This window comes from Gorilla gorilla, chromosome 6 (genome assembly GCF_029281585.2).
Source record: "Gorilla gorilla gorilla isolate KB3781 chromosome 6, NHGRI_mGorGor1-v2.1_pri, whole genome shotgun sequence".
NCBI lineage: Eukaryota > Metazoa > Chordata > Mammalia > Primates > Hominidae > Gorilla > Gorilla gorilla.
The window spans coordinates 75,214,689-75,229,977 of record NC_073230.2 but is presented as its reverse complement, the minus strand read 5'-3'; the positions used below and the strand labels follow the sequence as shown (position 1 = coordinate 75,229,977).

General features: G+C 44.5%; 1 protein-coding gene across 2 annotated transcripts in view; it reads left to right on the top strand.

Annotated features, from left to right (window-relative positions):
- Positions 1 to 1,256: 1,256 nt before the first annotated feature.
- The window catches only part of GUSB (glucuronidase beta), an 87,248-nt gene continuing 73,215 nt past the window's right edge, over positions 1,257 to 15,289 (top strand). The window contains exons 1-2 of one of the 2 annotated variants that reach the window (XM_063708576.1): positions 1,257 to 1,478; positions 7,593 to 7,690. The gene's annotated coding sequence lies outside the window, so the exon portion shown is untranslated. The remainder of the gene's footprint in view (positions 1,479 to 7,592; positions 7,691 to 15,289) is intronic. The other variant, XM_055346959.2, reaches the window with a different exon arrangement.

The following is a 15,289-nucleotide window of genomic DNA, read 5'->3' as shown; positions in this document are numbered from 1 at the left end:
GACCAAGCCTGGCCTCATTTTTATTTTTAAATAGTTTTCCATTGTACAAATGTAGCACATTTTATTCATCCACTCACCAGTCTCTAGTTAATGCATCTGTTGTGTTTGTTCAGATTGACTGGGGTTCAATACCCACCGGACAAGTTCCTAGATGAGTGACTTTTGGTAAATCATAATCTCTCCAAGACTGCCTCAGTTTCTTCAATTATAAAATGTCAATAATAAAGGAATCTACTTCACAGAGAGTCATGGTTGTACTGCCACAGTAATTAATAAAGTGCCAGGCACTTTATGAGGATTATCTAACACATTTATTATTTACAAAGGAGGGAACAAAGGCCATTGCGGTGGCTCACACCTGTAATCCCAGCACTTTGGGAGGTGGAGGTGGGAGGATCACTTGAGGCCAGGAGTTCAAGACCAGCCTGGGCAACATAGAGACTCTCCCATCTCTACAAAAAAATAAAAGAAAAATTCTAGCTGACCTTTTGGACAGCAAATAATTTTCTTTTAGAAAATTAGCCAGAGGGGGCCAGAAGCGGTGGCTCACGTCTGTAATCCCAGCACTTTGAGAGGCCAAGGTGGGCGGATCACGAGGTCATGAGATCGAGACCATCCTGGCTAACACGGTGAAACCCCGTCTCTACTAAAAAATAAAAAAAAAATAGCCGGGCAGGGTGGCGGGCGCCTGTAGTCCCAGCTACTCGGGAGGCTGAGGCAGGAGAATGGCGTGAACCTGGGAGGCGGAGCTTGCGGTGAGCCGAGATTGCGCCACTGCACTCCAGCCTGGGTGACAGAGCCAGACTCCGTCTCAAAAAAAGAAAAAAGAAAAAAAGAAAATTAGCCAGGTGGCCAGGCACGGTGGCTCATGCCTGTAATCCCATCACTTTGGGAGGCTGAGGCAGGTGGATCACGAGGTCAGGAGGTCAAGACCAGCCTGGCCAAGATGGTGAAACCCTGTCTCTAATAAAAAATACAAAAATTAGCCGGGCATGGTGGCGGGTGCCTGTAATCCCAGCTACTTGGGAGGCTGAGGCAGGGAATTGCTTGAACCCGGGAGGCAGAGGCTGCAGCGAACCGAGATCGCGCCACTGCACTACAGCCTGGGCGACAGAGCAAGACTCCGTCTCAAAACAAACAAACAAACAATAGAAAACACGAGATAATCCTGTCCGCAAACACTCAGCAGTCTGAAGTCGGCCTGGGCGAAGGATACAGGAACACGCCCCCCCCCACACCCCCACACCCCCACCCCCGAGAAAGGAGAACCTGCGGCGCGAGGTTCCGAGTCCGCTAAGCTCCCGGCATGAAGCGCGGCGCTCCTGGCTTGCACCTTGGCGCGCGGAGCTGACACTTTGGCGCGGTTGGCGACGGTGGGGAGAGCTGTAGAGTGTGAAGTTCCTTGTCTGCTGGCAGCCAGAGGCGACGAGTCTGGACCTCATGGAAGTCCAGACTCTAGTCTGGGCGCGTCCCTTTTGGTACGCGAGGAGCCTAACGGTTGGGCCTCTGAGAGCCGAGAGCCGTGGGGACTGGGCGACCCTCGTACGGGAGTGAGGGCAGGGGGCTGGCTGGCCCTGTCCGGGAGGGCCCCGGGGTAGGGACAGGGACGAACGGGACTCAAGCCCCTCCGAACCTCCACAACCTGTGTCTGGGGTGCGGGGCCGAGCACCTCCGTGTCCGGCTGCCTTTCAATGTGCCCCCTCCTTCTCTCATTCATTTACCAGCGTTTCTGGGTCACAGTGCGGGGGTGGAGCCCAGCCTGGTATCCGACCCGGGACTTAGAAGGCTGTAAAGGCCTGAGTCTGTCCACCCTGAAAGTAGGTGGAGGAGAGAAGAATCAGGTCCGGGTAGAGCTCTGCTTGCCCCACCGGGCCCTGGGGAGCCCTCACTCCGAAGAGCTGCCCTCAGAGTTTGATGGGAACAGTCAACACTGTGAGGGAAGGGGCGAGTTTTTGGGTGGAGAAGGGAAGGATGTGAGCCAGGACTGGGACCGGAGAAACAGCACGGGGTGTGTGGGTGTGTACAGGCGAGGGTAAAAGGTTTTCTGATAGTTTAACTCCACGTGGTCTTTTCCGTGCTTGTTCGTTGCGCCTAGTGCAAATGGAAGTTTTTGCATCTACTCCGAATGTGGGTTTTATATGATTGATATTAACTTGTAGGTATTACCTAACTTGTGTTCTCTGTGAACTGACTGATACAGTTTCCTTCACGTTCTCTTGCCTCATGTTTGATGGTTATATGTACTATGGCATTTCAGATGTTTATATTTTTAATTAATTAATTTTGTTTTTTCTTAAGAAACAGAGTCTTGCTGTGTCCACCAGTGGGAGTGTGGTGGTTCACTGCAGTCTCGACCTTCTGGACTCAAGCAATCCTGCTTCAGCCTCTCCAGTAGCTGGGACTGCAGGCCTACACCATCACTCACTGTTCATTTTTTTTTTTAAAGTTTTTGTAGACAGAGGGTCTCACTACAGCCTAGACTGGTCTCAAGTGATACTGAGCTCAAGTGATCCTCCTGCCTTGTACTCCCAAAGTGCTGGGATTGCAGGTGTGAGCCACCTCACCTGGCTCCTTTTGAGTTTTTTTTTTTTTTTTAATTGACTTAACATAATATGTCTGTGTAACTGAAATGAAAGGCTCATGAAACAATAATGTATGGCGTACACTCTCATATTGTTTATTTTTTTGTTAAAATGAATGGGGCCAAGCGTGGTGGCTCATACCAGTAATGCCAGCACTTTGGGAAGCGTAGGCAGGAGGATCACTTGAGCCTGGGTGGTAGAGACCAGCCTGGGCAACATAGGGAGACCCTGTGTCTGCAAAAAATAAAAAAGTTAGCTGAGTGTGGTGGTTCATGCCTGTAGTCTCAGCTACTTATGAGGCTGAGATGGGAGGACCGCTTGATCCCAGGAGGCTGCAATGAGCTGAGATCCAGCCACTACATTCTTGCCAGAGTGGCAGAGCAAGCCTCTGTCTAAAAAAAATAAAAATAAAAATAAGTTGACCTACTGAATTAATTTTGCAACCTACTGATGGGATTTCATCTGCAACCTGAAAAACTATTAATATATTTTACTCTTGTATAAGCCATCATTACTAATTTTTCCCTACTTACTAGAGCATTTCCTGTGAGCATACAATCCTGCTTTAGTGTATTCATCTTAAGAAAATCCTGTCCTCACATACATGTCAGCCTTTTTTTTTTTGAGACAGAGTCTTGCTCTGTTGCCAGGCTGGAGTGCAGTGGCACCATCTTGTGTCACTGCAACCTCAGCCTCTTGGGTTCAAGCAATTTTCCTGCCTCAGCCTGCCGAGTAGCTGGGACTACAGGTGCATGCCGCCATGCCCAGCTAATTTATTCTTTTTGGAATTTTAGTAGAGATGGGGTTTTACCATGTTGCCCAGGCTGGTCTCAAACTCTTGAGCTCAGGCAATCAGCCCAGCTCGGCTTCCCAAAGTGCTAGGATTACAGGTGTGAGCCACCACACCTGGCCACATGTCCACCTCTTACTCCATTTCTGCTTCCCATCCCAACAAAACTTCTTGAAAGTGCTGATTAGACCCTCATTCTCTCAACCATTCTGTTGGGCTTTCATCCTCACTGGTCTACAGAAATGACTGTTAAGATTACCTGATCCAGTGGGGCGCAGTGGCTTACGCCTATAATCCCAGCATTTCAGGAGGCCAAGATGGGCCGATTGTCTGAGGTCAAGAGTTTGAGACCAGCCTGGTCAACATGGCGAAACCCCGTCTCTACTAAAGATACAAAAATTAGCCGGGTGTGGTGGTGGGCACCTGTAATCTCAGCTACTCAGGAGGCTGAGGCAGGAGAATCACTTGAACTCGGGAGGCAGAGGTTGCAGTGAACCAGATTGTGCCACTGCACTGCAGCCTGGGTGACAAAGCAAGACTATTTCAAAAAAAAAAAAAAAAACAAAAACCTGATCCCTCCATCTTGTCAAATGCAGATGTTGATTTTCTGGCCTCAACTTTCTTGATCTCTCAGCAGTGGTTAATACAGAAACTCTAGAAACTTTCTTTTCTTTGTGATATATGCTCCCTTTTGATATTTCCTCCTACATCAAGGACTACTTCACAGTGTCCTTCCCTGGGTCTCGTTCCTCCCTTGCTTGATGTCTAAGTGTTGAGGTATCTTAGGGCTCAGTCCTGGGACCCTTTCTCTCCACACTCTGTCATTTAACCCATCTATGTGCTGATAGTTCCCAAAGATATGTTTCTAACCTTCTTCTCATCATCTATCCAATTGCATAGACCAAAAATCTAGCCCTCTCTCCTCACTTCCTAAATCCAGTCCATCAGTGGTCCTGTTGTCTCCACCTTAGAATGTATTTTGAATGCAGTTACTTTTCAGCATCTCCACTGTTAGCTTTATAGTCCATCACCTCTGGGCTGGATTAAGCAATAGCCTTTGAGTGTTCACTCTTCCCCAGCCTCCATTCTGTTCTCCACATGGCAACTGGAGTGATCTTAAGTAATGATTGGAACATGTCACCCCTGGATAAAACCCTTCATTGACTTTCCATTGCACTTAGAGGAAATCTCCATCTATTACCAGGACCTGCAAGACCCTGTAAAACCTCACCTACTCCCCAGCCTTACCACTTGCCACTCTCCCAACCTCCCAGACACACACTTTCCACTGACAGGTATTTCCTTCTCCTCTAACCTTCTAAGCACTTCCTGAGTACCATTGCGTTGCAGTACCCTCTGTCTGGTATACTTTCCTCCTCACCCTCGCCCTCGCCCTGTTCTCATCTTCTTATTTATTTATTTTTAGTTTTTTTTAATGGAATCTTCCTCTGTCACCCAGGCTGGAGTCCAGTGGTGCAGTCTCAGCTCACTGCAACCTCTGCCTCCTGGCCTCCTGGGTTCAAGGGATTCTCCTGCTTCACCCTACCAAGTAGCTGGGATTACAGGTGTGTGCCACCATGCCCAGCTAATTTATGTACTTTTAGGAGAAACAGGGTTTCCATGTTGGCCAGACTGGTCTTGAATTCCTGACCTCAGGTGATCTGCCTGCCTCAGCCTCCCAAAGTGCTGGGATTACAGGCGTGAGCCACCACACCTGGCCACCTGTTCTCTACTTGGGTTGTGTCCCTTTTCAAAGTTGCCTTTCCTCTTCAGTAAGTCTAACTAACATAAGCTCTTTTTGTCTCTCATAGCACCTTGATTTACTTTCCCTCAAATAATTACAAGTTGCAGTGATAAATGTATGTTTACTTGTTTGGAGGGTGGGGACCAGCGTCTGTTCACCTAGTGCTTAGCATTGCATCTGGCACACAGTAGGCATTCAGGAAATACTTGTTCAATAAAGTAATATAACAATACTTTATTAGCTTCATAAATATAGTCATCTCTCAGCATCTTTGGGGGATTGGTTCTGGGACCCTCTGCATATACCAAAATTCACGGATGCTCAAATCCCTGATATAAAATGGTGTAGTATTTGCATATGATCTATGCATATTCTCCCATATACTTTAAATCATCTCTAGATGCCTTATTATGATACCATGACATGTAATACCAGTTTTTGTCCATGGTTCCTGGCTCATAACTGCCATAGTCCTTGTTACTTTCTAAATGACTAAAACAGTAAGCATAACTTTTGTTAAAGTATTTGTCCTTTGTGCATGGTTCCTGAAGTGGCCTTGGAACAGCTTCAGAGCAGTAAAGGTGAAAGACAGTCTTTTGTTAGAATATTGGGGCACTCTAAGCCTCAGAAGCAGGCCTCAGAAAACAGAAGATCTGTCTCTTGCCCTCTAATCATCCCCTGCCTTTCTGTCTTAGAGCTGGCCGTAAAGAAATCTCTGACGTATCTTGTCTGATTTTAGGTTACAAGACCCCCGTTTCAGAGGGGGTTGTGCCCCTTACCCAGGAGGAAGGAATAGAGAGAGGCCAAGGAGAATCTGGATGGGCCTTGCTGGGTTTCTGCACTCAGTTAGATGACACTCTTTGTCCAATCAGTTACTGTGAGGTTGGTCATGCTTCAATAATCTCTCTCTAGTGAAATCTCTACAAAACGCCCAAGAGAACTTCTGGATAGCCTAACAGGTGGAAGTTTCTGGAGGGTGGTATGCCTGGGGAGGGCATAGAGCTCTGCGCCCCCTCTCCATCCCTCACCCTGTGCACCACTTAATCTGTATCCTTGGTAATACCCTTTATAATAAACCAGTAAACCTAAGTAAGTGTTCAAATTAATGAAGCCTAAAGAGGAGGTCCTGGGAACTGCAGCTTGAAGCCCGCCATTGAGAAGTTCTGGAGGCCTTGACTTGTGTGACTGGTGTCTGAAGTAGGAGCAGTCTTCTGGGACTGAGCCCTCAGCCCGTGGAATCTGACACTGTTTTCAGATAGTTAGTGTCCGAATTGAATTGGATTGGAAGGTACCCAGCTAGTGCTGGCTGCAGAATTGATGGCTTACTTATTGGTAGAGAAAAATCGCCACGCATCTGGTCACAGAAGTCTTCTGTGTTGATTGTTGTCAGGTGAGAGCAGAGGAAAACCAGTTTGATTCTCAACCAACTTATAATACATGATGCAATGTAAAGGCTGTGTAAATAGTTGTTGTACTGTGTTGTTTAGGGAATAATGACAAAAAGCAGTCTATCCATGTTCAGTGTAGAGGCAGCCATCCTAGGCCTAACTACATAGTACATGTCAGCAACAATGTAGCATTTTCTTAAAAATTTTTTTTGCATGTTTTTCATTCCAGGTTGGTTGAATCTAGGGATGTGGAACCTGAGGCTAAGGAGAGCCGACTGTATAAATTCATTAGCTAGCATCCTAGTTGCTAGGTGTGTATATTTTCTGATTTTCCTAAGTGAAACGGTTTGAATCAAGGGGTTTTTGTTCTTGTAACAGCCTGTCCCCTTCTGCCAAGTAGTCAGTGACTTTCTGTAACCAATCAAGAATTTTGCAGCCAGTAATTCATGGGAAAATGAGGTTTCCTGAGATAGACATGTGATTTGGGAGTGGAAGGGCCCTGGAGTGGAAAGGTCTGGAAGCCTAACTTCTGGTCCTCACCTGGTCTTCAACAGGAGGCGTGACCTTTGGAAGTCTGCTCCTTAGGATCTTTAGCAGAACCTTGAGTTGCAGATACAGTTGACCCTTGAACAACACGAGCTTGAACTTCATGGATCTCCTTATACGCAGATTTTAAAAAATAAATGCAGTTGGCCCTCCATATCTGCAGGTTCCACATCTGCAACCAAATGCAGAGAATGAAAATACAGTATTTGAGGGATGAGAATATACCTGCATATGTGGAGAGCTGGCTTCCTAGCTGCTGGTTCTGCAAGGCTCTTTGGGACACAAGCATGTTCGGATTTTGGTGTATGTGGGGGTCCTGGGATCAATCTCCAATACATACCAGAGGATGCCTGTATATTGTACCTCTATCAGACACTCCCAGAACCTGAAGCGAGGAGGCACAATGAACAACTCCTCTAAGTTTTTGCTACTTTTTAAAATTCTTATTGAGGAAATACCTACTAAGTAACTAATACATAATAATAATAATACCAGAAATTTCTTCTTTTTTTTTGAGACGGCATTTCACTCTTATCACCCAGGCTGCAGTGCAATGGCACGATCTCGGCTGATTGCAACCTCTACCTCCTGGGTTCAAGCGATTCTCCTGCCTCAGACTCCTGACTAGCTGGGACTACAGGTATGTGCCACCATGCAAAATATTTATATAGCAAAGTTAGGTATTTCTGTATATTAGGTATTTACTATTTGGCTAACTTTGTCTGTAAATGATCATTGATATGGCTGGAAAGGTTTGTGTCAACTCTTTTATTCTTTTTATTTATTTGTTCATTTATTTTGAGACAGAGTCTTGCTCCATCAACCAGGCTGGAGTGCAGTGGTGCGAACTCAGCTCGTGGCAACCTCTGCCTCCTGGGTTCAAACGATTCTCCTGTGTCAGCCTCCCGAGTAGCTGGGATTACAGGCGCCTGCCACCACACCTGACTAACTTTTTTGTATTTTTAGTAGAGACAGGGTTTCATCATGTTGGCCAGGATGGTCTCAATCTCTTGACCTCATGATCCGCCCACCTTGGCCTCCCAAAGTGCTGGGATTACAGGTGTGAGCCACTGCGCAGCCCACTTTTTTTGTTTGAGACGGAGTCTCGTTCTGTCGCCCAGGCTGGAGTGCAGTGGCGTGATCTCCGCTCACTGCAAGCTCTGGCTCTCAGGTTCATGCCATTCTCCTGCCTCAGCCTCCTGAGTAGCTGGGACTACAGGCGCCTGCCACCACGCCCAGCTATTTTTTTGTATATTTAGTGGAGACAGGGTTTCACTGTGTTAGCCAGGATGGTCTCGATCTCCTGACTTCATGATCCGCCCGCCTTAGCCTCCCAAAGTACTGGGATTACAGTCGTGAGCCACCGCGCCCGCAGCCCACTCTTTTATTCTTGAATGTAATATATATAATTAGGAAAATGGACACTATCCTCTGTACCATCTTTTTGAGGTAGTGTCAGGATTTCTTTCTTTTCACAGCTGGAAATATTGATATTTAGAAAAGGTGGGTAATAGGTACTATAACATCCCAGTAACAGGACTGCAAAGAGGATACTCGTTTGCTAGCTCTCAAGAGAATGCTACAGGTTAAGTTGTTCATTGACTTCCGAAGCTGCCCAGTTTGCTTGTACCAGACTTTAGTTTTTCAGAGCATGACTTGATAGCATAGGCTGGGCATAGGAGAATTTGAGCAATTCTTTTCGTCGTTGCCTGCGTAAGAGTTGACTGTGTGGCAATTAATAGGCACTGTTTGCATGTGCCGTTTGTGTATGTGTGTGCTTCTGAGGAAAGTTCACCAAGAGATCATTTTGTTCTGTTTATTCGGAATTCAGTTTCCGAATAAACTGAATTGTTTATATCCATTTAATTGACTCACCAAGTTAAGCAAATTTTACAAATTAAATGTCAACTAGAAAGTCAACTTCAGTCATCTAATTCATTACTTAAGGAAATTAAGTAACTGCCTGCCTGTAGTATAAATTTAGACAGTCTTTAAATTGCGTTTGGAGTATTTGCTTTAAACACATGTAAATAAAATGAGTACTATTCTAAGTCCTACAGGAGAATATGAAGTTTTGTATAGGTAAGCAGTTTCTGGAAATCTGATTGCATGTGAACGTATTACATAATACTAAAGTGTGAGCTGTAGAGCAGACAGTTCCAGCTTTGTAGAGATCTACAGCTTGTACATTTATAATTGCTAGATGTGTCCATTAAGTTCTACTAGCTCTAAAACACTTTTGAAGACCTGGAGCAGTAGGTCATGCTTGTAATCCCAGCACTTTGGGAGGCCACGGCGGGGGGATCACCTGAGGTCAGGAGTTCGAGACTAGCCTGACCAACATGGAGAAACCCCATCTCTACGAAAAATACAAAATTAGCTGGGACATGCCTGTTAATCTCAGCTACTTGGGAGGCTGAGGCAGGAAAATCGCTTGGACCCGGGAGGTGGAGGTTGCAGTGAGACAAGATTGGGCCATTGCATTCCAGCCTGGGCAACAAGAGTAAAACTCCATCTCAAAAAAAAAGAAAAAAAAGAAAACAAAACAAAACAAAAAAAACTTTTGGGGCAAATATATTTTACATCCTCAATTATAAGTTACAGTAATTTTATTTTTAACTTTATGGCATTCTTTATTTTAGTTTTACATTTTCATATTCCTTAACTTCTTAGCATGAAAAATATTAAACTTGTGAAACAGCTGCAAAAACAGTACCACAAATACCTGTATTATACTCATTACCTGAAGTCACCACTTGTTAACATTTTGATTTGGGTATTTGCTACCCTTCCCCCTTCCCCCTTCCCCCTTCCCCATTCCGTTCTTTTTTTTTTTTTTTTTTTTTTTTGAGAGGGAGTCTCGCACTGTCGCCCGGGCTGGAGTGCAGTGGTGCCATCTCGGCTCACTGCAACCTCCACCTCCCAGGTTCAAGTGATTCTCCTGCCTCAGCCTCCTGTGTAGCTGAGATTACGGGCGCCTGCCACCACACCCAGATAATTTTTTGTATTTTTAGTAGATACAGAGTTTCACTATGTTGGCCAGGTTGGCTTTCTTTCTTTTTTTTTTTTTTTTAATTAGAGACACTTGAGCCCAGGCTGGATCTAAACTCCAGGCTGAAGTGATCCTCCTTTCTCAGCCTTCGGAATAGCTGGGATGACAGGTGTGAGCCACCGTGCCTGGAATTCCCTTATTTCTTTTGCACAGGCATGAGCTTTCTCTCCATACACAGGTGCACACACTTACTTTACTGAACCATTAGAGAGTTGTAGACAGCAGATCATTTCACCCCTTCTTGGAAAAGGGCATTCTATGTAGCTACAGTCACCTTATCACACTCAGGAAACTTAGCGCTAATATATCTACTATTATTAAGATACAATGTAGGCCAGGTGCGGTGGCTCATGCCTGTAATCCCAGCACTTTGGGAGCCAAGACGGGCGGATCACTTGAGGTCAGGAGTTGGAGAGCAGTCTGGCCAACGTGATGAAACCCCATCTCTACTGAAAATACAAAAATTAGCCAGGCGTGGTGGTGCAGTCCTGTAGTCCCAGCTACTTGGGAGGCTGAGGTGGGAGAATTGGTTCAACCTGGGAGGCGGAGGTTGCAGTGAGCCGAGATCGTGCCATTGCACTCCAGCCTGGGCAACAGAGCTAGACTTTGTCTCAAAAAAAAAAAAAAAAAGATGCAATGTAAACTCACATTCCTTCAGTTGACATAATAGTGTTCTTTTTCCTCCCAATTCAGGATCCAGTGAAGAACTACACATTGCATTTAGTTGTCATGTTTCTTTAATTTCCTTTCCTCTGGAAGTTTCCTTAGCTTCTTTTTGTGACATTGGCACTGTGACAAATGACATTGATATTTGAAGAGTCTAAATCTAACCCAGTTGTTTTGAAGACTGTTCCTCAATTTGGAATTCTCTGATTATAACCTCATGGATAGATTTGAATTAAACATCTTGGGGCTGGATTGCTCTGAGGGATGTCTTTCTCATGCATCACATCATTATTGGTGCTGTGAAAATGGATAACTTGATTAAGTTGATGTCTGTCTGGTTTCACCATATCCTGTTGCCAACAACCTGTCATTTAGTGTGGTTACAGTAACTTCTCAAGGGTAAAAACTGCCTTAAAAAAAATTCCCCAACACATACAGCCCGTTTAGGACTCCATAAAAAGGTAGATAATGTACCTCTTGATCTTTTATTAAATAAAGAAGGGCCTAGCATACATTGGCATTTTGTCAGAGTATTTAGCTGGGTTAAAAAAAATTATCTTGCTGATAAAAGAAAGTCAATGAATAAATCAGCTTCTGTCAGCCAGAGTCTGTAAAATGCAGTACCTGTGTAAACATCGATTGTTCTCTTGATCCCAAAACACAGATTCATTAAAACTTATGTGAAAGAGAGTTTTCCTCCTTTATATTTGTTCTAGAAGAGGCAAAGAATGTTCTTTGGATTCTTACATTACAGTATTGACTTTTTCAGTGGCGTAGTAACTTGGAATGGCCAAGGACAAATTTTCGCAGAGCGTGCAATATTCTGAATGACAGAGAAGGGGCAATGATTTGGAAATGAAATTGTAACAGTGCACCTGGGATGGATCCGTTGGTCCTGAAGAGAAACAATATTCATATTTTTTCTCCAGTTAACTATTCCAGGAAGGGATGTCTTAACGCCTCATATTTTGGAGAGCACAGGGAGTTATAACTCAATTTCAAGCAAAGATAGGAGGAAGCCAGTGGGCAGATTTCCTGATTAAGCAGGCAAAGATGACATGTGGTTTGATTTGTCATTTTCAATTTTAAATGAACCCTGTCACATGCACTAATTATGCATTGTCTTTCCTGTGTTAGATTCCTTTCAAATATGATACTCTTTGGGACTTGAGTGTGTTTGTGGTCATTTGGGCAAAGCAGCACTTTTGTGAAATCGTAGCTTGAATCACTGGTAGCATTTGGTAAGCTTCACAGAGCTGATTTGATTACAGTGGTGACATCACTGTGCTGATGACCTAAGGCCTAGGTTGAGCCCTGTGTGAACCACTGTTGGTTTTGCTTTATTTATTGACTGGGAAATCAACTATCTGTTTGGCCCATGCTTTTGAAATCTTGGGTCATCATTTGCATCATCTCGCTGCACTCCTGGTTTAAGACATACAGGGGTCTCTGTTGCACAATATGTCAAGCGCAGACCCCTCTACCTGATTTTTCAGGATTCTGCGTTACCAGTTTCCATTCATCCAGTCCAGTCTCATTTCCCACAACTCCATAGTTGCCTTCCACTTTATTTAGACTTCTTACTGTGTGACCTTGAGCAAGTTATTTAATTTCTGAACCTTGGCTTCCTGTCTATACAGTAGGAATCATACGAATAGCTTCTACATCATAGGGTTTTTAATGACAATTAACTGAGATAATATCTTTTAAAAATAATAACCTTCCATTATGGAGATGTTAATACAAGTACCAACAACTGTGCTAAACTTTTAAAATTTGTTGTCTCACTTCATCATAACAGTTTGATGAGGTAGGAGGAGCTGGTGGTAGTGGTAGTTGCACAGGTAGTAGTAATGATAACGTTGGTGCTTATTGAGCACTTAATATGTTCCGGGTATTTTACATGTTTCCAGTGAACCCTGTGAACAGTCTTACAAGGTTGATACTATAATTGCCATTTGATAGATAGGACATTTAAGCATAATGAGATTAAGTAACTTGCCCAGATTCACATAGCCAAAGAATGCAAGAGCTGGATTGAAATCCAGGCCACACTTTTAGATACTAGTTTCATCCCATTTTTAGTTTAGAAGGAAAACTTAGGGAGTAATTAACTAAAACTCTCACAGCATATAAATGGCAGAGCTAGAATGTGAACCCAAATCTGATTTCAAAACTATATTCTTTGTCATACTCCACTGCCTCCAGACTGCTGAAAACAATGCTTTCTGATATGCTATTGTAGAGTGGATCGATTGTGATTTAATATACGTCACATTGTTGTTTCTTCACTCAGGAAAGATGGCATATTGCCTGGATTAACTGTTACACAGGGAACCAGGCTTTTGGCCACTGCTTGCCACCCTGACTGTACCTGTTGAGTTGATGTAGGTGGTGAACACGCTGGAAGCATGGTGGATATTTGGCAGGATACTTGCCCATGGTTGGAATTCCCAGTGGTGACATTGGTGTTAAGTGGGCCATTTCTGTTGATTCAGCAGGAGGACGTGGCTGCCCAAGATGTCAATAGCTGATGGGAGGCAGATAATAATGGGGAGAGGACATGGCTGTGGGATGGGACAGCACTTTGTTCCCAAGTCTGCTCTGAAATTGCCCACAGCTAGCTAAACCATGTTGGACTTAAGACATTTCTCAGTTTCAGTTTTGGGTGGTAGTCCCCAAATTCTAAAAGCGGACTACTACATCTTGACAGGAATTCTTTTTTTTTTGAGACAGAGTCTCTCTGTGTCGCCCAGGCTGGAGTGCAGTGTCGCGATCTCGGCTCACTGCAAGCTCCGCCTCCCCGGTTCATGCCATTCTCCTGCCTCAGCCTCCCGAGTAGCTGGGACTACAGGCACCTGCCACCACGCCCGGCTGATTCTTTTTTGTATTTTATTGATTGATTGATTGATTGTAGAAACGGGGTTTCACCACGATAGCCAGGATGGTCTTGATTTCCTGACCTCATGATCCGCCTGCTTCGGCCTCCCAAAGTGCTGGGATTACAGGTGTGAGCCACCGTGCCCGGCCCCCAACTTGACAGGAATTTATTATTATTATTATTATTATTGAGATGGAGTCTCGCTCTGTCGCCCAGGCTGGAGTGCAGTGGCGTGATCTTTGCTCACTGCAAACTCCGCCTCCCGGGTTTATGCCATCCTCCTGCCTCAGCCTCCTGAGTAGCTGGGACTACAGGCGCCCGCCACCACACCCGGCTAATTTTTTGCATTTTAGTAGAGACGGGGTTTCACTGTGTTAGCCAGGATGGTCTCAATCTCCTGACCATGTGATTCGCCCATCTTGGCCTCCCGAAGTGCTGGGATTACAGGTGTGAGCCACCGCGCCCGGCAGATGGAAATTCTTTTACAGATATTTGATACCCAGAAAGGGGTGTGAGCCCAGACTGATAACTTACTTTTCTTTTTCAGGAAGGATGTCGATTCTGTGCTTCTCAGTAACTACGTGGTAAATTGAACTGTTACATTTTCCTCTCTGATAATTTGCCCTTTGCTTGTAAGATTGTTGAATTGATTTTGGTTAGAAATGACTGAATTCAGGCTAGGTGCAATGGCTCACGCCTATAATCCCAGCACTTTGGGAGGCTGAGGCAGATGGATCACTTGAGGTCAGGAGTTCGAAACCAGGCTGGCCAACATGGTGAAACCCCATCTTTACTAAAAATACAAAAATTAGCCAGCTGTGGTGGCACGTGCCTGTAGTCCCAGCTCCTTGGGATCCCAACTGAGGTAGGAGGATCACTTGAACCTGGGAGGTGGAGGTTGCAATGAGCCAAGATCGCACCACTGCACTCCAGCCTGGGCAATAGAGCCAGGCTCTGTCTCCAAAAAAAAAAAAAAAGGATGTAGTTGAATTTTCCACTTCAAAACAAGACATGTGGCACCATCTAGTGGACCTTGGAATAGTCTAAGCTTAATATGTTATATGTATACGTAGTACTTCAGGGAAGCTGTGAAGACTAATTCAGAGCAGGCAAATTTCAGTAAATCTCAAAGATTCTAGATAATCATTTGGGATGTAGTCATAGGATAGAAGCATCTATTTTAGAGCTGTTTCTGCAAAATTTCCCATTGAAATATTTATGCTTTTTCCTAATTATCACCCTTGATATATTTATATATTTATAATGCTTTTATACATTGTTATTTTAATCTTCAAATAGTCTTTTGGGTATTAACATTGTTATTTTGAAAGTGAGTTTAGTTGACTCACCTTTCTGAATAGTAGAAATTAACAAATTTATAATTTTTTGGGCCTAGGGTGGGGTTCCCAGGGAAAGGAAAAGAAGGAAAAAGATTGGTAAGACGGAAGATATTCCAGCATTTTTGCCTCCTATTTGGCACTAGCAAAACCATCTGATAGGCTCACTCCAGGTGTAGAAAGAACCATTTGTACCTTGACTGTGAATTTTCCATGTGCTAGAGTCTAAACTCAGGAAGACTCAGAGGAGGTCTAGAAGGTAGTAGGTTAAGTGCTGTGGCTCATGCCTGTAATCTCAGCACT